At 40.1% G+C, this 23,324-nt stretch overlaps 1 protein-coding gene across 2 annotated transcripts in view; it reads left to right on the top strand.

Annotated features, from left to right (window-relative positions):
• The first annotated feature begins 10,153 nt into the window (after window positions 1-10,153).
• Window positions 10,154-23,324, top strand: part of ELK3 (ETS transcription factor ELK3) — a 44,005-nt gene continuing 30,834 nt past the window's right edge. The window contains exon 1 of one of the 2 annotated variants that reach the window (XM_030469200.1): window positions 10,154-10,569. The gene's annotated coding sequence lies outside the window, so the exon portion shown is untranslated. The remainder of the gene's footprint in view (window positions 10,570-23,324) is intronic. The other variant, XM_008499148.2, reaches the window with a different exon arrangement.

The following is a 23,324-nucleotide window of genomic DNA, read 5'->3' as shown; positions in this document are numbered from 1 at the left end:
CATCTCCTGTCCAATTCCAGGAGCCTCCTGTGACACCACAGCAGTAACTTAGTGATAAAAACATGTTAACATAAACATCTTGGGAAACCAGCTACCTAGGTGTTTCATAACTTCACTTTTACGAATGGTGGTTTGGGTACATAAAGGTTTCCAGTTATCCTAGAGGAAGCAAAGAGTTTACAGCCTTATGCATACAAACCACTGTGGAAACCAGTTCAGAAAGCCACTGGTTTTGTCTGTCTGTGCAACAAGAAAAGCCTCTGGAGATTGAAGGCAGTAAGATATTTGTTTATATTTTTTCTTCCTCTATAAAATTCAGCTGAGAGTGCCTTATCTAACAGAGATGATCAGAACTGTAACTGACAAATTAGGATAAAATACACGCTTCTTTTGTTTTCTTTGAGTTCTCACCTTCGTTTTAATAAATGTCGTTCTTGTTCAGATCACTAGCGTGTGTGTAATTTTACACTGATGCCCTCAAGGAAAGAAGACCCTTGAAACCTGTGGGGGCAAGTATTGAACAGCTTGTACTGCTTTTGAGGTTAATCCAGAGAGCAGAACTTCCTACACCTTCTGAAATGTGATTTCACGAGGCTCTCATAGGCAAACCAAGATTACTGTGAGAACCAGAGAGACCAAAGTAGAAAGATATAAAGAAGGAGGAGAAGGTCAAAGATTGTTAAGTAATATCACGACCTGTATAGGGCAGTCTAGGGAGATCCAGATTAGACCTCCTTGCATTCTGAACTTCTCAGGTGCATCTGGATCCAACGTTAGTCTCAGACCTGGCTCTTCCAGGGAGAGTATTAAAATATTAAGGCTGCAAGAAAAGCTTGGCCATCTGAAACCCTTGATTGGATTAAGGTGAAATGACACTCATGGTCTGTATTTGAACATAAGATTTAATTAAAACTATACAAGGAATAATAGCTGATACTTCAACTATTATATATGCTCAGGCAGCACAATCATAAAGGCTGATATTTTGATGACAAAAGTCACAATACGTATATGTTCAAGCTGTGCAGCCTGGGGAAAATTCATAGTAGTCCTTATGTTACTTAATGGTTTTAGGAAGGAAAAGGGAAACAGAAAGAGAAAGAGAGAGAGAGAGAGAGAGATAAGAAAAGTTGGAGAGAGAGAGATAGCAGAAAATCCCTAGTCTTGGATCCAGTAGCAGGACAGCCAACAGAGAGCAACCTGTAAAGCAAAACAGGTTGGAGTCAGTGAAGCTCCTGAAGCCCACCATCACATCTCCCATCTTTATAGGCCTGTTCTTCTTAAACAACTGTTTCTAAAGGATGAGTAATCATGGTTGAGACATATCAGACTCAGCAACTGGAGTGGGCCTCCAGTGCCTCTGCTCCTTCATCGTTGTCTCTATTGTCTTGATGTGCAGGTACCAGGCCATCTGCAGCATTTATTTCCAGAGGCTCCAGGCAGTCCTTTTGCTACGTTGAAGGCTTACATTGGTGCTTCGACACCACCAGAATAGGTCCTGTGGGCTGATCCCTCACAAGTAACCAATGTTTAACTTACATAACACTGGCCCACAAGGCAGTCCAGTCTTTCCTAGTAGCCTCTTGTGCATCTTGTACAAGAGGAGAAGAATTTGTATCCCTGTGGAGCTGTGCCACAAGCCAAGTTGTTCCAAAAAAGAAGAGCTAGTGTAGTCTGGATTTCTGAGGCTTTGCGTATTTTGACTGGGGTGTTTTGGTGCCTAATAAGTGCAAACTCCAAGTGACTCCAGTCACACGAGTGAGGCATTTATAGCACATCATTATGTGGGCTCACTGGTGTCTGTGACTCGCTGAGTTCAGTTACAATCACTCCTGAACTAGAATTAATGGAGTTTTAGAATCATAGAACAGTTTGAGGTGGTTGAGGTGGAAGGGACCTTAAAGATCATTCCCCTTCATAGGCAGAGACAACTCCCACTAGACCAGATTTCTTAAAGTCCCATCCAACCTGGCCTTGAAAACCTCCAGGAAGGGAGCATCCACAATGTCTCTGGGCAACCTGGACCTCATGCTAAATTGCTGACTATTAAAGAAATAACTTTTATAGAAGCAAAGGTCATACAAGAACATTATACTACATATAGGTATGCTAAATAACATGTAAATAGAATAAGGGTTAAATTTATATATAGTTCTTAATCAATTTGGTAATCAACAAACTTCTGAATAACTTTAAATAATGAATATTGATGTCTAAATCCTTGTTTTATTCTTCATAATATTAATTTCCTAGAAGTCAAAACACTTCCCCTTGTTCCGCACCTCTTCTATTTAGCATAAAAAGAAAGATAAGCAAGTCAGTAAAATAGATACATTATCAGAAAAGGTGGAGGGGAAAATAAAAGACTACTATAAGAAACTTTTAATTCATTAGATCTCATCCATGCAGAGGGAGAAATTTTGTTCTGTATAATTTTAAAGGTAAATTTAAAAACATCTACTTCCTATTTACTATGTATTTCAAAAAAATTGTCTGAAACTTCTGCATTTTTTAAAAGCCTCCTCCCTTTCACATTATTTTAATTTGGCAGCCCTGTGGATCATTTATGGTTTTTCACACATGAACTTCATTTGAAATGAATAATCAGTTTGTTTTCTGATGTCCCTTGTCTACTGGAACACAGTGTAATTCTCTTCTCTTGACTACCATCATGCCTTATTGGTCCTGCTAGGGAAGAACTGCTAAGTGATCTAAATGAGAAACACATATATACATCTGCATTAATAGGTGTGTAGGGTTATAAAACAGGCTTCTAACATACAGAGGAGCAGTACAAAGGTAAAAGCCTACACTGACTTCTCAGCAGCATGGTCCATTAACATTAACTAAGCTTTTAAAGTCCCGGTCCTTTATTTTATTTTATTCTAAGTATTGACTTTTAGAATGAGTAAAGTCTGGAACTCAAATCAGAGGCCCTTACTAATTTCCTTATTTATTATTGGGAGCTAAGAAATTCCCATACAATTCCCACAAGGATGCAGACAGAGTCTGGACAGACAGACAAGTGGAAAGTGGGAGCTAATGAATATTGCTCTAGTGTCAGACAGGTAAAGCACTCCCCCTCTTCCTGTTAATTCAGTTGAAACAATGAAGAGAAAAACCCAACCCACCCTTGTCTTGTTTGGCTTAGACATGAACCCTTGATAAGACTCTGCAAAACAAGAAACTGTAATAGATTTTTAGCTACCTTTTGCTGAGAAACTCATACGTCAAAAAAAAAAAAAGTAGAAATCATAGTGTACTTCTGCAACTAATGTACACTCAGCTTAATATGCTGTAGATAAGAGAAAATTACTGAGATAAAGAATAATATAACATTTTTCTTTCAATATTACATACTTTACATTTCTCTACATAAAGGATATCCCAGCAGGAAGGAGAAAGGTGGAGCACAATCCCTGTAGCATTTCTTGTTCTGCATTGTACAAAACTTTGTAGGGACACAGGAAGAGGATACGGAAGTTTCTACAGGAAAACGGAGAAAAGTTAAAACATAAACAGAATCCAAAAAATTTACCAACAGTTTATATAATTTCCTTTTTCTCTTTAAATGCTTAAAGACACTTACGTTATAGCATAATCTACTATACATTTCTATGGGTATACAGTTTTGCAGTTTCTCTTGCAATAATATCTCAAAGCAATTCTTAACATTAATTATGCAAGCTATATTACATGGAGTAATGTGAGCAGTAATTGATTTGGTAGAGCATCCTCCTTTTAACAGAATGAGCAAGTTTATACTACAAACTGTGTAGATTTTTGAAGAAACTTGGTATTTAACCGAAGTCTCCCTGAAGACCACTTCCACAATAAACACTTTATTGAAACTCACTAAAGTCAAAACAAACTTGCCAAAACCTCAACACCTTTTACTCAAGGATATAAGATCTCTCTTCAGCAAAGCTTAAGAATTTGCTTAAATCTGGTGTTTTCCTGCAGCTGAAATGTGTCTGAGAGGGTTATAGCTGGAGATCTGTCCTCTCACCTCGAGCAGCCATGATTCACTGGACAGTGCCAATGATGGGATACAGTCATGATTTCTGTTCCCATAGGTTTGTGGTCGCCTGGATTTCTTTCGTGTTAAGTACAAGAAAAAGAGCACATGGTTAACTCTTAAGAACTTGTTTAGTATGTATGGACTTAGACTTGTGTTTATGGTCTTTTACCAAGTCTGGGTATGAAGGAGCCTGTATAAAAAAGCTTTCTACGTATATATGACATCTCTGCATAACCAGTCAAGAGTGCACTAATAACAGCCAAGGCAATATTCGTATAACCATAGTTTTGGCTGCACATCATCAACCTTCTTAGAACCGTGTCTATTGCTAGGATGTGATAAAGCATTAGGTGGGTAAATGGGTATAAGATTTTCAGCATGTCTACGTCTAAGCTAGAGGCAGGATAGCACTCCCGGTTTAATACAGAGCAGACCAGTATATGCAAGAAATATGAATATAAATGAATATACATGCATATATATGAAACTGGGATTTTTCAGAGGAACAAGACCTCTGCACTGCAAGCCTACATTACCTGAAGTTTTATATGCATCAAAACACTGTCACTTTTAAATCACTTGGTTGTGAGTCTGTTTACACTGAAAGCTTTGCATACTTCTAGTTCAGATGAATGGCAAAAAAACCTCTGACTAAAATCCCCTCGCAGACCTCTGGAAAGTGCTGTACAGAAGGGAGGATATTAGCCTAAGGGATACCTGTGTCTTCTAACACTAAGCACCAAATTTGAGTGGCGGGGAAGGCTTCCCAGGATTCCTGCATCGTCAGCAGAGAGAAGCAGGCACCCCTGGATCATTCATATCAGGGACTTTACTCACATGCTTTGAATTGTTTTCTGAAGTCTCTTCCTGTTACTGTACATCAAGAATAATGAATGCACATGCATGTGTAAGATAAAGGTATTAAGACAGATTCTTTTTTTTTTTACTTTTTTTGTGTAATGTGGCTTTGAGAAATGATTTTGTATCAAGCAAAAGGCAGCCACACTTATGGTAAGAGCAGTAATTACCCATAAGAAATACATAATGCATATACTTTATGTTCTGTGCCAATGACTGGTTAAGGGGCAAGCTTTGAGTTTAAAACCTAAAGATATTTTGAAGATTTAATTGTTCTTCTGAGGCGTCTTATATATGATGTTTATAATTATGGCTATGCAGCATAAGAACAGGGAGTGCTTTAAGAAAACATTTATTATTTTGTTAGAAAATGCACATCTCCAAGAGCACGCATAATTAACTTTGTAACTATAAACAGAATAATACAATCATTGGAACATCATAATCAAATAATACCTTACTGAAAATTGTTAGGTAGAAATGTCTCTCAAAGTGTGTGTGTCATACCAGGAAATATAAAAGCTAGAAAGTCACTTGTTGAAGATAAAATCTGCACAATTTCATTTGTTTTATAAAAATCTTAGAATTAATGTGGGCTGAACAGGAGTAGCAACTAAAGTTCTAGCTCACATCTTTAATTAATTAGCCTGGAAAAGAAGTTGAAGTAGAACAGATTTAAAGATTTGAAAGAAGCACAGCGACCTCTGAAATAGTTAATCTTAGTAGTTAGATTATACCTCAAGGTTATAGAAAGATTCTTGGAATCCTCTTCCCCTGTTTTTATGGGTTGCTCATTTAGGTGCTATAGATTCCTTCAACACACAGCAACATCACACTCCTGAAATGACAAAAAAATCACACAGGAAGTAATTCTTGTAAATCTTTCAGTAAGATGGCAAACCTAATGAAATTCTACATGCAAACGATGCTTTTACTTGAAACATGTTGGGTCATGTGCTTTCTTCCACAACAACGTACAAGGAAAGCAAAACATTCAGGAAACCAAAAATGTGCCAGAGGAAGAGGAGTATAAAAGCAGTAATTTCCCCCCAACACTCCTTCCTGATCAAACACCACAGCCTTCCGGGGATGGGTGAAAGAGAAGAGGAAAAGCTTGGGGTCTCCAAAACATCATTCCCTGAAGACTCAAGGCAGATTTCTAATTGCAACACAGCAGCAATTCTCATTTACAGCCTCTGTCAGAAGGGACTGGAAAATGCTCCCTGAAGGGCAAAAGAAGTCCCTGGGAGGACAGAAGGAGCTCCTGCTTCTTTGCCAAGGTCCTACCATCTGCAGAGAATAATTGTTTCATGATACGAAGAAGCACTTACCCCTTCTCCTGCCTCTCACAGGAAACACTTTAGGCTAAAACTTACAGAATTTCTCTGTTTCAGATAATGTGGCATGAGGTTTTGAACCTTTTGATGATGACATGCGATTATTTTTTCCACTAATCTGATCCAACTTCAAACGTGAGGTTTCTGAGCAGCACACATGGTACTGTTGATGTTTGCCATCTAAAAACCCTTTTCTAAAGCTCATAATTTTCTTTGCTCAGAGAAAAGCCCAGGAAGAAATAATGCTTGCCGAGGAACAATGTGCAGCCCAGTCTCTTGAGTTTCCATGGCTTTAGAGTCTGTGTTACACCCTGGAGGTATCACTGGGCAGTATTGCAGAGAGAACTTTTGCCAGTGAAGCTGCCTGTGAGATGAGATAGAACTGAAGACCTGACCACTTTGTGAGTGGTATGGATCTCCTGGGACTTTTTGCAATAATGAAGTTGTTGGCTCTGAAGCTCATGTTTGTCCAGCTACAGGAAAGGATGAAAGAGAAAAACTAAACCTGCTACAGGAACATTCATCAATATTGATGCAACATTTTCAAGGCATTTAAATAGCATGTTGTGAAGGGCAACCAAGAATCCTACGTGAATTAGGCTGCATTGCAACTCAGGTGAATAGTTTCTATATACCCGCTTTCCAAAATCCCCCCTAAAACCTCCTGTAGCCTGGAAGGTGGTCATCCAATCTAGAATTACTTGAAAATAAGAAAAAAAATGGTTACAAGTCATTCTTCCACAAAACCTATTATGTTAGTTGTCATAAACGCAGACACAAATTTGAAGCCTTTTCACTGCAGAACCTGTAATCTAGAAATACAAAATGTTTAGAGAGGGTAAAACAATGTAGACATTCATTAAGTATATTTTCAGTAAAAGATTAAATGAAATGACAATTATTTTCAACAGCTTTCCACTTTGTTCTTGATAATTACACATGATTATAAGCATCTATGTACATCTAAGGAAAACTGTATACTGCAAAGTGACGTTACAATTATTTAATTAAATTTAATAATTTAATTACAGTGGGACTCAAGGCTCGGAGTGAAATTACATGAAAACCTGGACCCACACAAACATAAGTCTCAGCCTGATGAGCTTAAACAGAGATCTGGAACACAGCAAATCTACCTTTTTTTTTTCACCCTTTTTTTAGATTGGTTTATTACAGCAGCACATGAGATTTATGAACAGCTTACAAATACTGTAGGAACAATCTGAAAGGACAGGACAAAGACTGGTTTCTTAACTGATGCAATCTAATAAAAATAAGGTAGAATTATAGTTACTATACTTAGGAATGCTTTGGGGCAATTTTTTCAACAGAAGGATATGTTTATAAACACCAGCTCTTTTACAAACTGCACTGTCCCTAGGTAAACAGGACACAGAGACATCCTGGGTGCATATGTTTGTTCAAGGATTGCCTGAACCCATCAGATTAAGAGCAGTAGTAACCTGTCTTACTGGTCGAAAGCGAGCTGCCTCTAGTCACTCTTAGTCCTTTAAGAGTGTGACAGCTGCTGTCTGGATCGACTCTGAGCAAGATACCATTTCCAAAGCTAAAACTCAACATCTTCATAGCTTGGGGACAGGATTCAGGCTTTATAATTAGCAGCTATAATGATATATATATATAATATGCACTGGTGAATGGATGTGCATCGAGACACAGAAGTTCACTAGTGACTCTACTGAAAAGATAACTAGGATTTTTATGACTGTGTTAACAATCAGGTTATCTGAGTGGAATTTCTTTGTCAGAAAAAAAAAGAAAAAAAAAGAAAAAAAAAAGGGGTCCTACACAGTACAAACCTGCAATTTTCCTCATTTGTCATCTTGTATTCTTGCATCAGATAAGCCTCAAGGATAACTATAACCCTAGATAATGTAGCCAGGCAGACATCACAGATGAGAGAGTTTTAGCAATCAGTCTTTAAAGCATAGTGTTTCCATGGAGCATATAGATGTAGTTTTCAAAAATATTTTCCCAATGTCATCCACAGTACAGGGCTACAATCAGTAGCCCTGCTGAAAAGCTCACATTTTCTTTCAGTTCCAGGAGAACTTTCTGAATTTCTCATGTTTCCATCATATCCTGGTGCCTTTATTCCATTAAACAAGTTCTATGCTTTCTTCTCCAGCATTCGTAGGGTTTGATGAACAGCCTTCATCCAGTGGTTGTCCAATTTCCAGCATGGCAGATTTACTTAGGTTTCTGCCTCACTATCTAGACAAAAAAAACAAATAAATGACTAGTGCTGTAAAAAAATTCTAGTGCTGTCAACAAGGTCACAACACAATAAAAAGAAACATTTTAATTTAAAAATAATTAAAAGATACAGTGGTATTTCTTTTTGTAACAGAAAAGAATTTATATTAGTTTTGAGAATCTGTTCTCTCAGACCTCTACACCAATAACAAGTCAAGGCACTCCTGGAATATCTCTGCTTTGTCTCATTCACAACATCAATGAAAGGTAAATGTAGAAGGTGAATGCTGGTACCTGCAGCATTGTCTGTTGGTACCCTAAAAGCTTCTCTGGCTCTCTGGATTTGCTGAACCAAGTCTTCAGTTGTAGTCTTCAATCCGAAGATTGATTCTTGCATCCCAATGATTTAACTATGATGACAGCAAGAATTCATCCACTGGGCATTTTAATCTAGAAAATACATTATCTCAAGATAAACATTTAAATTCTGCTTTTTTTTTTTTTTTTGGGAAACACAAAAACCTTACTTCTAAAAGGGAATTATTTAAGGAAAATATCAAAGTTACATAATTTGGTGTGCCGATATAGTGTTATTTTTGCTCCCTCATGGCACGTTAGAAGATAGGAAGGAAGAAACTTGATGCACTTCCACAGGAGACTTGTGATTTGCTCACTGCCAGCTGTTTGGATGTTATTGACTAATGCTTAGTAGTCACATGTGATGATCCTTTTAATTCCATCAAAGCACACTTCTGAATGACACTGTAAGCAACAACCTAACAGTGATAAAACCCCATAGCTTCTGTGTCATTGCATGTCAAGAACATTCTGAACTGCAGTTATTGTGCTGGAATGATAAAGCTTGTGACTGCTAAAAGATATTGCAGAACAGTATTGATTTTAAAGTATTATGCACTGAACATTGCTGATGCACTGGGCAGACAGAAGATAACGTCACTTACTGTGAGAATTCCTAAATAAAGTTAGAAATAGTGCAATACAAGACACAAGAAAAGACTTAAAGGATTGGAATTCCAAGGACTGTAAAAGTCACCCTTTTAATAAATATAAACCAACTGTTTACACCCGACATCTTCCACTTGAGGGTCAAAACCTAAATCCCAATCAGCCGGCTACCACTGGTCTCTTTCTGAGGTATGATGTGGAACTGAAAGACCCTCCTCAGACTGGACTTTAAGAGTGCCCCCTAACTTCTAGTATGTCATTTCCCTCAAGTTTATGCTTTTGTGCTGTACTGCATCGTTTCCACACTCTGCTACCGACTCGAGGTCCATCTCGGGAAGGTGTCCAGCACCAATGCATCCAGCAAGCTCTCCCGCACCACCAGCCCCTCAGCCCATGTGCTGACCCATGAGGGAGCTACCTAAAGCTTTGTTCCACCGCGACCTGAGCCATCACTTTGGGTGGGACAAGGACAGCAGCCTCTCCCAAGCCGAGTGGGCTCCCTGAGGCCCCTCGCCCCGCTTCGGGGAGGACAAAGATCCGCTCGGAAGCGCTTCTTAAGCATCTCTCAAGTGTCCCTCCTGAGGAAAAGACGGGGTTGTTTTGGTTTGGTTTGGAGGTTTTTTTGCCAAGACACTGGAGCCTGCTACTAGCCGGGATGGTCCGGTGGGCCAAGCTCTGGGCTGGTGGGAAGCTCCTCCCCAGGGGTGTAGCACAGGAAGAGGTGGAGGTCGGGGGAGCCGTCGGAGCTCCCTGCGAGGCTGTGGAGTCACCGTTACCCGTTTTACTATGTGTGTGTCTTATATTACAGCCATGCTGCACATCAGTGGCCAGAGCGAGGGGAGAGGGGAGGAAAAGCCTGTTTACACAGACTGCAAACCGCCTGGGGAATAATGCAGGAAAGGAAGTGAGCCGGCTCTCTGTCTGACTGCTCTGACTTCCTGCTCGCTCTCTCTCACACACACACACACACACACACACACACACACACACCGTCCGAAAAAAAAAAAAAAAAAAAAAAAAAAAAGAGGAGGGGGGGGGCGAAATAAATCAGGATCTCATTACAAGAGCAACAGAGCGTTTGCAGAAGACTGTCAGCATGGAGAACCAGGGGATTTTAACCAACTCCCTCTAAACTACCAGGAGAGAGCGGAAAAGTCCCTCAGGCTCTGGGTAGGTACAAGTGCTGCTGCGCCTGCCCCGGCTCCTGAAAAGTTTCGGGGGGCTTCGCCGAGGGGGAGGCCGGCGGCTGCTGCTGCTGCTGCAGGGTCCGGCGCTCCTCTCGCTGCTGGGGCAGCGGGGGACACGGTGGGGCAAACCTCGGGCTGGAGGTGAGGAGCACCGGGGGGGGGGGGAAGAGAAGGGAAGGCTCGGAGCCCCACTCTGGGCCGGGGGTCCCGGGGGTCCTGCCTCAGGGCCAGCGCAGCGGTAACCCCCAGAGGGCCGGGGGTAGCGGCTGGAGGGTGCCGGGGCTCCCGGCGCCGCGGGGGGCTCCCCGGCAGGGGAGAGGGCGGCTTGGGGGGGGGGGGGGGGGGCGTCTCCCGGGAGCTGCGGGGGTAGGTGAGGGGAATGAACGTGTATGTGGGGCGGGCGGGGGCCGGGGTGTGAGGAGGGGCAGGGGCGGGAGGGGGACGCTGCCTGACAGGGTGCAGAGGGTTGGGGGGAGCGCTGGGACCCCTCGCAGACCCGCAGCCTCCTCGGCTGTTGCGGGTCCTATCCTGCCCTCCCTCCCCTCCCCTTCTAACCCCGTCGGTGTCCGGGTGCCGGATGCCCCCCGGGCCTGCCCCGTACGAGCAGCATCCCTGATAACGGCGCTTGGGGCGGCGGGGGCCGCCCGGGTGACTGTCACGGCGGCGGGGGGCGCCCGGGGGTTCCCGGCGCCTCTGCGAGGCCAAGAGGGGCCGGGGGGGTGTGTGTGTTTGGGGGGGAAGGGAAGGTTCTTGCTGAAACTGCAGAAGGGGCTTTAAAAAAAAAAAAAAAGAAAGAAAGAAAGGAAAAAAAAAAAGTGTCGGGAGAGTTTCTGGCTTGTCTGGAAACAGCAAGACTAATTGCCATGCGCTTCCGGTTTGAAACTGGCAGCAGACAACATCTTGAAAATGAGTCACTGCAGCTCACAAAGAAACTCTGTGGTTTTCTCCCTCTCAGGTTTATGTATTTGCTCCTTTTTAGAGTTTCTTTTGTAGTCGTCTACGTTCTCCTCGGGCCTCCCCCCCTCCCCGCTTTTCTTAGCCACCCCCTGCCCCAGGACCGCTTGGCCGATGTGGATAGTTTCCACGATGAACTAAAAAAAAAAAAAAAAAAAAAACCACTAAAAATGTTTGTAAGGGAATGAAAAAAAAATAAGAGAGAGAGAAAGGGAGAGAAAGTGGAGAGTTGTTTTTGGATCTGGCTTTGCTGAAGGTTAGAGGGACTCTGATGCTGCAGGGGGAAAAAGTTCCCTGAATTTTCCACTGGCTGCAGGAAGAGAGCCCATTTAGTCATGGCTAAGTAATGTCTGCACACACACCAACTAATCTCATTAGGAGTTTCCGTTCCCTAACACAGGAGGGTTTTGTGAAGCCCTGTCAGCCTTTCTAACATTGCAGTTGAAAGGGAGACAAGTTACATCTTTATTTACATAGGGGTGTAGTGCTGAGACAAGTTTACACAATGCAGCATCTTTTTGGTCATGAGGACTCTGAAAGTCAATGGTTTTATTTAATTTCAAGCAGAAATTCTTCTTCATCTCATATTTTTTGCTCATACAGTCTTTTCGATTGTTTCAGATTAAATGTAATTTGTGCATAAATAGTGTAAGAGGGTGAATTGCAGAAATGGGGTACATAGAAGGCTGTGTTACCATAAATGTGTTCTGTGCATCTGTGGCAATTGTATGTAATTGCCTGATTAAAAGCCTCTTGTGCCAAGATACTGAGGTGATGGGCATGTTGGGAAAGTGTATTCAGTCACATAACCTTGCTGTATGGCTGCTTTCCATATTTGATTTCCATGTGATACTTTGTACATATCACTTGACTTAGTGGTTTGTGCAATTATTTAATCATGATTTATTTTCATAGCAATCATGAAAAAAGTTTGGTGCTCAGAATTAGAAGATTTTTGTCAAGTCATCTTTAGTTCAAATTAGAAGTTAATGACTTACTGCAAAAAAGTCTGGAGCAAACAAAAAAAATGGAGTCTTGCTTGCAGTTAGATCTTAACTTAAAGAAATGTCAAAAAATTTGAATGAAATTGCATCTAATAGGAAATAACTGGCTACTTACTTGAATTACTATGATCGCATTAAACTAGCAAATATTGTGCAAAAAAAAGTAGTACTTGGATGGAGTACTAATTGCAGCGTACCACGTGTTTACCTTTGAGGATCTTCAGTGTTTCCTGTACTTCCTATGTCCAAGCTGCACAGAAAAGTTCTTCATTAACATCATGTTACAGAGGACTTTTATTAGTGGATTAGTGACAATGTCCTGACACAGATGCCTTATCGCTTTCCTCGTTGGGAGAAAAGAATTTTTAGAATAGTATGTGAAATAGAAAATGCTTCATCTCTGTTTCAATCAAGAGCAATCATCAGGTAGGGGGACCTCAGGTTTTGCAGTCTTCTTTCTTTTGTAAAATTCTAAATTTTATATAGAGAGAGGTCCATTAATGGGCAAAATGGTAAAAAATCTACTGAATTATGTTGTTGAGCAATTCGTGTGGTGTACAACACCAAAACTCTTACTGTACAGTATTCCCTAGCTCTTACTGCCTCTCTTTGAAACATGGACATTGAATTGTCCACTTATTGCATTAAATATTGCTGGAGTTTCACTGTGCCATCTGCTGAATCAGTATAGATGAAGCACACACATTTATACCTACATAGATGTATATATGTAGTCTGTCTACACCGGCAACATTTTGTATATTGTATTCACTCAGCAAAAGTAAAAACATCTTGATTTCCTCATAGAAAAACAGATAGTAGCAGTGTACCTGTAGTATGTTCTTTATATTTGGAAGACTGAATGAGAAGTAATCCATAGATGTGTTAAAAATACAATTGTTCTTGTAGGAACAGAAAAAAAATCTAAATATCAAATCATGTGTGATGGTTTCCACTCAAAAAATAAAAATGTCTTAAAGTTGTTAAGTTTGATTTTATTCTTTACTTGTTTTAATCTACGAAATACTGAAGCCTGTGAGAATAATATATACTATCAGCTGAGGGATGAGATATTATCATAATTGCTTATATCTCAGTCTTCCAAATCAATTATGTGAGTTGTTCCTAGGAAGAAAAACCCCATGGGTTAATTTATACACTTTCCGATATCACCAACTCCACCTACATCCAACAGCTGAAATAAGCAACGTAGTCTCGGGGAGAAACTCCGCTACAGCCTTCCTTGTAACTGTGTTTATCAATCTCTCTGCACATGGATGCTTTCATATGTAGAAACATATGTAGAAACAAATAATCTATTTTGTTTTATTCATCAACAGCTCTCACTACTTACTGATTCACAGTGGTTCTTTGCTCATGTTACTTAATGGTGTGTTATTAAATTTAAACCACGAAAACAAAACAAGTCTCTCACTCCCAAGACTGAGGTGTTCCCCTTTACTGTGCGTGCAATTCAATTATGTTAACTTTACCTTCTTGTTGTAATGTCCTTCTTGGGAAGGAGGCCAGCTTCAGGGTGTGTTATGGTAGAGGTGTTCTTATGGGAAAGTATCACAGCTCCTGTGACCGTATAACTGAAATCTGCCTTAGTTTAAAAATCTGTTCTGGAGGATTTAGCACAGATTGCAGGTTCACCAAAGTGCCTGAAGTTGTTGGTTGCTCTGAGGATCTTGTGCTTACATGTAGGAATGGGTGTATATATGATGCTTAAGGACACAAGTCCATCAGCTGTTACAGAAAATACAAGTCTTTGCCTTGGGAATGCAATCACATGACAATGTATTGCTTCAGAAAATCAAAGAGATGCTAAAATAAAAAGTTATTTGGCTTCTAAAGAAGGGAGAGTGGGATACAGCTGGGAGAACCAACTTGCACTAATTTGTAATGCATATATTTGTAACAGTTCTTTTAGCTCATTTATCTTGGTGACATCATATAAAATGTGTACACCCGTATAGTTAGTTATCTCTGAGTGGTTCTCTGTTGTAGTACTAAAAAATTCTAAAATAGCAAAGAATTCATAAACCAGTTAGTGCTTCCAACAAGGATATTCCCGGTTGGACTCACTTGTGCAATTCAGGCTGTTTATCAGTCCATGATTCTCTTCTGGTGGCAGCAGCCCCGACGTTCAGCATGCCTGGACACTTCTGCTTGAATCCATCTTAGACCCATGACACTGATTATAGGACACTGTTAGTCTGGGCCAGTTTGGACGAGTACTGTTGGTTTTGAACTGCTGTGTTATCTTTTGTAACCACACCCAATGGTTCATGCAGCAGGCTGTCACTTAGGGGCCTCTGAAAATGATGCTGGGCTCTGCGTACCCAGATTGATTCACCATGACTTTCTCCTTGGTGTTTCCCACAATAGGGAATCTCACAGTCTTGAATCATTAGACAGATGTTTATGTCATCTGTGGCTTATTAAATGAATCAGCTTATATTCTGGAGGCTGTTGAGAGCTCCTTGAAGACTGAATGTGTGTGTTCCAGTGTTGAAATATTTTGTTGAATAATGAATGATTAAAAAATTAGTCATGATTTTGAGGAGAATGTCAAGGTGCTGGCACAGGAAGTGCAGCTCACTGCGCTGCAAAATGCAGGGCTGCAAGTATGGAAACAAAGCAGATGAAGCACAAAGTGCCTCTTATCTCTGCACTTCACAAAAAAATGCATCTTTCTTCCTAAAAGTTTCTTTAACTCATACTGATTTCATATGCCAGTAACTATATCAGAATTGAAATTCTTAAGTATTTGCTGTCGAATGGATTTAAAGTCAAAAGCTCTTGGAAGGAGACTTGATGCTTTTCTAAATGCAAAAATATCTGCCTTAAGCATTGATATGGAAATATCACTAAGTCACTACCTGACAGCTAATTTAATGCCAATTCATAGTGTAGTCATTCTGCATTTTTAATTTTGTGTGAATACCATGGTAGTTTTTACAGTACCAAAAAGTACTCTGGAATTGTCAATCTGCTTAGTTGTATAATTCACGGCCAGTTTCTCACAGTTTATAAATAATGAAATATTTAATTGGTAAAGTTATATTAGAGTTAAGAACATGGGAAGCCAAATTTTACCACGCCCTAAGCACATACAACTCAGCTGAAAATCAGACATTTTTACTTCTATGAGGTTACAATTGCCAACCCCATGACTGATTTTCACCTACTTGCTCGAGTAGCATTTCTGTGACTATCTAGAACAGTGGGGTTTGTCCTTTCCATATCTGTGGATCCATAATTATTTTTGAGCAGTTGTGCAGATGCGTGTGTTGCAGTTGAGCCTGCTGTAGGAGTACTCTGGTACTTCTACATCTCCTTCAGAACGAATCCACTTACCCCTATGTGCAGGGCCCACGTGTTGAAAGCTGCTCACCTGTATGATATCACCTGTGGACTTTTAGGAAATGTATCAATCAATTTTGCAAAGAAAGGTCTCTAAAGACTATCATGTGCTCTGTCTACATCTGAGTGGTTAGCTACAGCTCAGGGTCTTCAAAGAGAAGACTCTACTCAGCGCTGGTGAGGCCACACCGTGAGTCCTGTGTCCAGTTCTGGGCCCCTCAGTTCAGGAAGGATATTGAGGTCCTGGAGTGGGTCCAAAGGAGGGCAAATAGGCTGGTGAAGGGACTCAAGCTCAGACCCTATGAGGAGAGGCTGAGGGAGCTGGGGCTGTTCAGCCTGGAGGAGAGGAGGCTCAGGGGAGACCTCATCACTCTCTACAACTCCCTGAAAGGAGGGTGTAGCCAGGTGGGGGTTGGGCTCTTTTGCCAGACGACTTTCAACAAGACAAGAGGGCATGGTCTTAAGTTGTGCCAGGGGAAGTTTAGGTTGGATATTAGAAAGAATTTCTTAACAGAAAGGGTGATCGGGCATTGGAATGGGCTGCCCAGGGAAGTAGTGGATTCTCCATCCCTGGAGATATTTAAAAAAAGACTGGATGTGGCACTCAGTGCCATGGGCTGGTAACCGCGGCAGTAGTGGATCAAGGGTTGGACTTGATGATCTCTGAGGTCCCTTCCAACCCAGTTGATTCTATGATTCTCTGATTTCTGTAGGAAGCCACAGACTTACTTAATTTTGATGTTTCAAAGCACTTATTTTTGAGTGTCAGCACTTCAGTTAATGCACTGAGACTGACTGCATATTGCAGACGTTTAAATGATACCTTAGACCTTGAATGTTACTAAGGCATTGGAGTAGCTCTTGCTTGCTTTGTGCAAGTGTCCTGCTAGTCTTTATAACTATGCTCTCAATTTTGCAGTGTTAAGAGTGCTTGAAGGATAATGCCCAATCTATGGATTCCCCCAGACTAATTTGCGAGTGTAATTTCAGTCATGTCTGTGCCTCTGCTTGCCGGTATTTGAATATTCAGAATGTATCTTGGATAATCTTTGCAAATACTGATTACTACATCTTACTATATTTCTGTCTTACCTTCTTCAGCTTTGAGGTCTGCAATTTTTTAATCTTGGGGATCCTAACTTGAAGATCATTTGAGGTACTGCAAGAAGAAAACTTAGATCTTACTCATGGTCTTTTAGTTTTAGCTGTTGTTAAATTTATGTAATGAATCATTTGGTTGTAATTTTTATGATTCTTGCCATTTGTTCAAAATTGGTAAAAGCTTTCTAAGCACTAACCTAACTATTAAGTCCTGCTAATACAATTTTACAAGATGGATCTTTCTCTGAAAATATTAGTCAGCAAGCCAAGAATTTGGTGTAAAGTGCATTTTTGCAGCTGTACAAAAAGAGTAGACTTGGATTATATACTACATCTTAAGAATGTAAATGTTTTTAATCAAATGGCCTCCTGTAAGTTTCCCATCCTGATTTTGCAAAAGATCTGACAGTTCATCTGGAAAACAGATTGCTCTTATGCATTCATTTGCCTGTAATGTGGTGACAGCACCTCTTTACTGTTTCACTGTATATTTCTTTTTTTTTTTCTTTTTTTTTTTTTTTTTTTAATATATGAAGAAAATTGATCAGATGTGTTTCAGTTTAAGGTTTTTGGGAAGGATGCTTATGAGCAATGCTGTTTGTAAATGTCTATATTGCGGTAACGCTGAGTGGCCTCTGTTCTATCAAGTCACAATGCAGCACAAACAAAAAGTTTATGGGCTCAAGTATCACAATTATCTCTTCCCAGCAATTAACATTAATTCATGAGAAGAAAAAAACCTTTAATGAATGCTTTTTAAAGTAAGAACAAATTCCTCTTTCAGCTCTGTTAGTGAAATCTGGAGAAAGTCTGCTACCTTCAGAGAATTTCTTCCATGCTACACTAATACATCTGAGATGGGAATGTGGGTTTAGATGCTAGATATAGACCTCTGTGAAGTCTGGTGACTCAGAGCAGACTCAGAACAACTGGCATGTGTGGTTAGTTTAGCAAACTGGGAGCATGGAATTGGGCTGGTGTAGGAAGTATGACTGCTGGTTCAGTACTGAAGCCCTGCCATGCAAGTGCATCCAAAACAGAGCAGTATCAAGACTTAATCGATTCCTTGGGAGGATACAACGAAAGTGACTGTGTAGTCTCATCCAAGTTGAGGAGAGGGGGATGGAGTATTCACGTTATATTTAAACACGGATCCTTATCCAGGATTCAGAGTACAAATCAAAGTAGTGGCTGTCACACAGAGACACCAGCAAACCAGTCGGTGTATTGCTGTCACTTCTGTACATAAGCAGCTGAGGCACTTTGTACACAGCAAAGTTTGCTGTAGTCACTGGAGTGGTGTCCCATTTGTCTCTCCTTCATGTGTCCATGGGACACAGCACAGAAGTGTGAAAACCAGATTTTCTATTCCCTGGAATCTCGTGTATTTGATGACATATTCTGTTAGATATTCCAGCGCTTACGAACAATGTTGGGGGAAATGTGTAGGTGTGAGCTTCAGGTTCCTGTTGGTGCAGTGGACAAGTGAATAATGTCAGAAGATAAGAATCTTTTTATTGGGTTTCAGCTTACCTTAACACATGAGTAACATGCATGTCAGAACTTTGATTAGCACTGAGGAAGAAGGAGAATGGCAGATTTTTGACACCTAAGAGTGTTTCTTAATTCAGGTTTTTAAGATGAGACCAATGTGTATAGAAATTTACAGTGAAAAATGTAGAACTTGGCTAGTGCTGCTCATTTTTTTAATGACTAAGGAACCTCTTACACCCTGGCTTGTGCTCCACGATCTATTGTAGTATCACTGATGTTTTGGGGAGAAATTCTCCTGGTAAAATTGTATGTAGGTTACCATCTGCGTAATTGTATCACACCATTTTCAATATAATGCTGTCACTGACTCCCCCAGCAACTTGAGAATTTACAGGTAAGACTGCATGTTATTTAGTGCTTGAATGGCTCATTTTGCTAATCCAGCAAATTCTGACAATTGAGTGTGCATAGAAATGTGAGCTCTGACTGCCAGTATAAGCTGCAATGATCTTGCTGAGCTCCAGGTCTCGCAGAAATTGCCAGTCAGCTCTGTTTGCCTGAACAGAACTCCCAGGACTGCATTTCCTCACCTTTTGGCCAGGTTCCTCTCTGCTCACAGCATTAAAAAGACCTACTTGTTAGTATCTAAGTTTCTGGTCCAGGAAAAAACAGTCGGGAGGGGACGATTAGTTTTTAAAAAATCTGAATATGAAATGTATTAAAAGCCAAATTTGAGACAGTTGATAGAACACGGTATTAGAGACATTAGCTTAAGTTACAAAGCATTCAGTCTGCTGTCACAAAATTGGAAAATTGAATATTTCAGTTTAAGAAGGGAGTACAGATAAGGAAAAAGCATTTACATTTGGGAGTAACCATTGCTTGATATGTCAGGTAAACTTTTGGAATAGCCACCATTCCTGGAGGCTGTATCTGTGCTCTTAGCTATTTTTTTGTGTTTTCATGCACATTCCTCTGAATTTATGAAAGTGAGTATCAGAAATTTTATATAGGACAGTCAGATAATCATGATCTGTGTCGTACTGATGCTGACAAAAATGAAGGAGAAAGTCACACAGGAAAAATAAACATATAGGGCTGACTTTGAAAGCAGAAGTCCGTCGGCATGCAGCATAGCATATTGCCAGCACACCACAGATGTGCACCACATGAACAGACAAAAAGTGGTGTGAGGAGTCTGCATTCATTCCACTTCTGTCCCAAGGTGAATGGTTGGAGTCATTATGGATTTATGTAGTTTTGTTTACAGCTAGCTTTAGAAAAAGCTGAGCAGGTCTTTTTTGTTTGGTTTTTTTTTTTTTTTTTTAAGCCTTTCACAGGGAGGTAAATAGCCATATTCCCTCCTGCCAAGGGCTTTTACTAAAGTTGGATTAAAACTGTTTCTTGAACTGATTACTTACGGAGAATCTGAAAACACTCATGTTCCTGAGGCGGTGTCATCACACCTCTGCTTGGCAGGCGACCAGTCCTTTGTTGTATCAATTTGGAGATTGCAGAACTTTTCTCCTTTGGACATCTGCCTCAGCCTTTCTCTGTCTGAGTAAAAAAAAAAAAAAGTAAAAAAAACCCAACTCTAAAAACATTGTATTACTACATGTACCTACTAGAAGCATTACTGGACATGTGTGTAAATGCTTTCTTTTCTGCAGTGGAACTTGATGTTATCCTATAATATTTTTCTAGATCTTGCCGCTGTCTCTTTTGTGTTGCTCTTAACAACAGGAGTCTGTTTATTTTTTTAAAATGTGCTGGGTCAGAACAGTGGGTATTCTTGCTTGGGAAGGAGACCTTGTAAATTATTACTGTAAATAAACTTTTAAATTAGAATATAAAGTTAAGACTGTTATGTAAGAGTGGCAGAGAAGTCATGCCTCATACAACTCTGTTAAGTACATTGGCCAGCAAAATTCTGGGCTTTTTTGGACCATCATCTTTAAACCAGTCTGCATTTGTGTGGCAATATTACTTTAGTTGTGCAGCAAATCAGAACTTGTGTGTTGGGGCACTCTCTAACTTTCTGTAATGTTTCCACTGGGTGGTGCTGCAGGAACTCTTTTTTTTTTTTTTTTTTTTTTTTTACACTTGAATCTGCATTTCCCAGAAAGACGCCTCTAAAATATAATAGGAGGAAGTCCTGATTTAGAAAGTTTTTGCAGTTTCAACACAATGGAAGAACTCTGAGGATGCTCTGGCAGGAAATGTCCTGGTTTCTGGATGTGGAAAAATTACCAGTATTCTGTATCGTGTACACAGTTCCCTAAAGTGCCCTGGGTATGGATTGCACCATTAGTTTGATTTATTATCTTTAACAGAGAAAGTTCTACATGAAGTTAAAACCGGCATATTTACACACTTAGTTATAAGCTTATTTTTTCAAGGCCAGTTAAATTAGCAGTAAGATCTCCTTTGATGAGTATTCGAAAACTTTCTGAGTAAACAAAATGATATTTGTTTTTCCTCCTTTCTGGCAGAATCACTAACTTTTCACCAACCACATCCTATTTATCACCCTTGAAGCATCTCTGTTGAGAAATAAAGTGTGAGGACTGACTCAGACTTTTGCCTTGTTCTTTCAGATGTTTCTTAGCAAACATTTAGGCAGATTTGGCAGTTGTCTTTAACCTCTCATGATGTACTCATTGTTAGTCAGCTGTAGCATTTTCCACTGAAAATTCATCTGTAAAACCTTTTGATTGTTCTGGTGAAGTTTCTTTCCTTGATCAGGACCCTACTGCTTCTGTAGTAAAATGCAAAACAAGTAAGATCTAATTTTTTATAGAAACTAAAATGTAAAAGAGAAAAACTATCCTAGCAGATTTGTAAGCTGTTCAGCTTTCTTTGTGGATATTCACTTTAGAACTGTGTTAAAAATGTATACAGGTGGAACAGCTAGAGATTGTCTCACTCTGTATTTTCCCCTTGATTCACTCTATGATATTTGTGATCATGGAATGGAATTTTTTTTTTTCATCTCCAACAGAAGTTTTTAAGAACTCCCATAACTGTTTATTTCATAAATATGAATAGACTTTAAAATGAGTATGGTTTAGCAAAATCTCAATTTCTAGTACAGAGAAACGGTGGTTAAAAAAAAATAATCCCAAAGCAGTCATGTTCTTCCACATGTTATTGCAGCAGTCATCTCAAGGGTTAAAATGAACCTGAGACACTTAGAAAAATAAAACCAGAGCTGCTATTACAAACTGGGACAGATGTAGGAGGCCAGGTTTCCTGTGGCCCATTTTCCAGTTTCCTGGCTGCAACCTGCAGAAATAAAGGAAGCCGAATGTTAACGTGAATGAGAAGCTAACAATGCCCCACGTCACACTGCTCAGAGAAACGTGCTGTTGGCCAGAATTAGGATACAAAAGCAGTAAGTAAATGGACGTACAAAAAAATATACACATGTCTCCAGAGTAGTTGAAAAGGGAAAAAAAAAAAGGGGGGAAAAAAAAAAGGCATCTGTAACACGGAAATGCTGTGTGCTTGCAAAAGCACACACTTTCCTGTAAGGGAAATGTAAGTGGAGGTGTGTGCCTGCTGTGGTGGGGCATAGGAAAATGAGCTGAATCTTTTGCAGCTGCTTTGGCTACAGAAAGAATCAGCAGTTTATTCATACACTAAAGGAAATTAGTTTCCCTGCCCTGGCTCTGCATCTTGATCCTTCTCATGTACATGTCTAATCAACATCACTGTGACTACCTATAGTGCATAATGCTGGCTAACACCTTTTATGTCTTCCTGATTTAATTGATCTCCAGCTGATTTTTCTTCAGCCTCTGGGCTTCCCAGCCAGTCTCTCCCACTCAGCTGTTCCACCTCTGCCCCGAGACCCATGATCTGGTTTATAGCTCAGAATCCCAGATGTTCCTCTGTAGACCCTCCAAAGCAACAATGGGCTGGTTTTGATCCTAATGCCTGGAGAGATTCCTAGTTTGAGCCTTCAGAACTTGTTTGTGTTGACTGTCCAGGATCAGCAGTCTATCTCGTTATTTTAGCATAGAGTGGGGAGAAAAAATCCGATATGAAACCTGGAGTTTGTGGGAGAATGAAAGATGCAAGAATGAAAGATGAGAGAGTAGCTGTGACATAATTGTACAGAAAGTAAAAAGCTCTTAGAGGTTCTGAATGCTACTGCTTTCCAGCTTTCTGCTTTTTTTCTCTAGATTTTCCTGTACCAGAGTCCTACAAAACTTAATGCTACTACCTTTCTCACAGCTCACATCATAAATCCTTCTGCTACTGAGATTTTTGTTTAACTGGTTGTTTCTTAACTTCCTAGTTTTTTGCTGTCTGAAATTAAGATGGCTTGCTTATTTGTTTTATTTTGTCCATCAGTTAATGACTTTTTTTTTATCTTAATGCCACTTTACTGACATTTTGTCACCTAGAACTTTGCATGTATTGTCTTGCTCAAAAAAAAAAAGGCAATGTGGCTCGTCATTAGGTGTATTCATACATCTTAACCATTTCTAGTGTAACTTGCATAATGTTTTCACATTGATATTCATATACTTGATCATGTGTCCATACATGTCAAGTCAGTGCCCATACACTAAGAGGAGAGTCCGTGATTGGCACTTAGGTCTTTCACCTAAGTAAGGAATTTGGGACCTCTCTTGACAGGAAAATCATCTCCTAGATGGAATGATTTGCCCTATGGATGTGTCTATCCTTTTCTATGAATCTCTTCAGGGTGAGCTTACAGAATGGACTTTGCTGGCACCCCAAGTTTAGGCATTTCCTACGTCCCTTATTTGGCTGAAATCAAGAGGAGCAGTTGATCCCAGCAGAG

This window comes from Calypte anna, chromosome 1 (genome assembly GCF_003957555.1).
Source record: "Calypte anna isolate BGI_N300 chromosome 1, bCalAnn1_v1.p, whole genome shotgun sequence".
NCBI lineage: Eukaryota > Metazoa > Chordata > Aves > Apodiformes > Trochilidae > Calypte > Calypte anna.
Note: the sequence above shows the minus strand (reverse complement) of the source record. Positions and strands in the feature narration are given on the sequence as shown.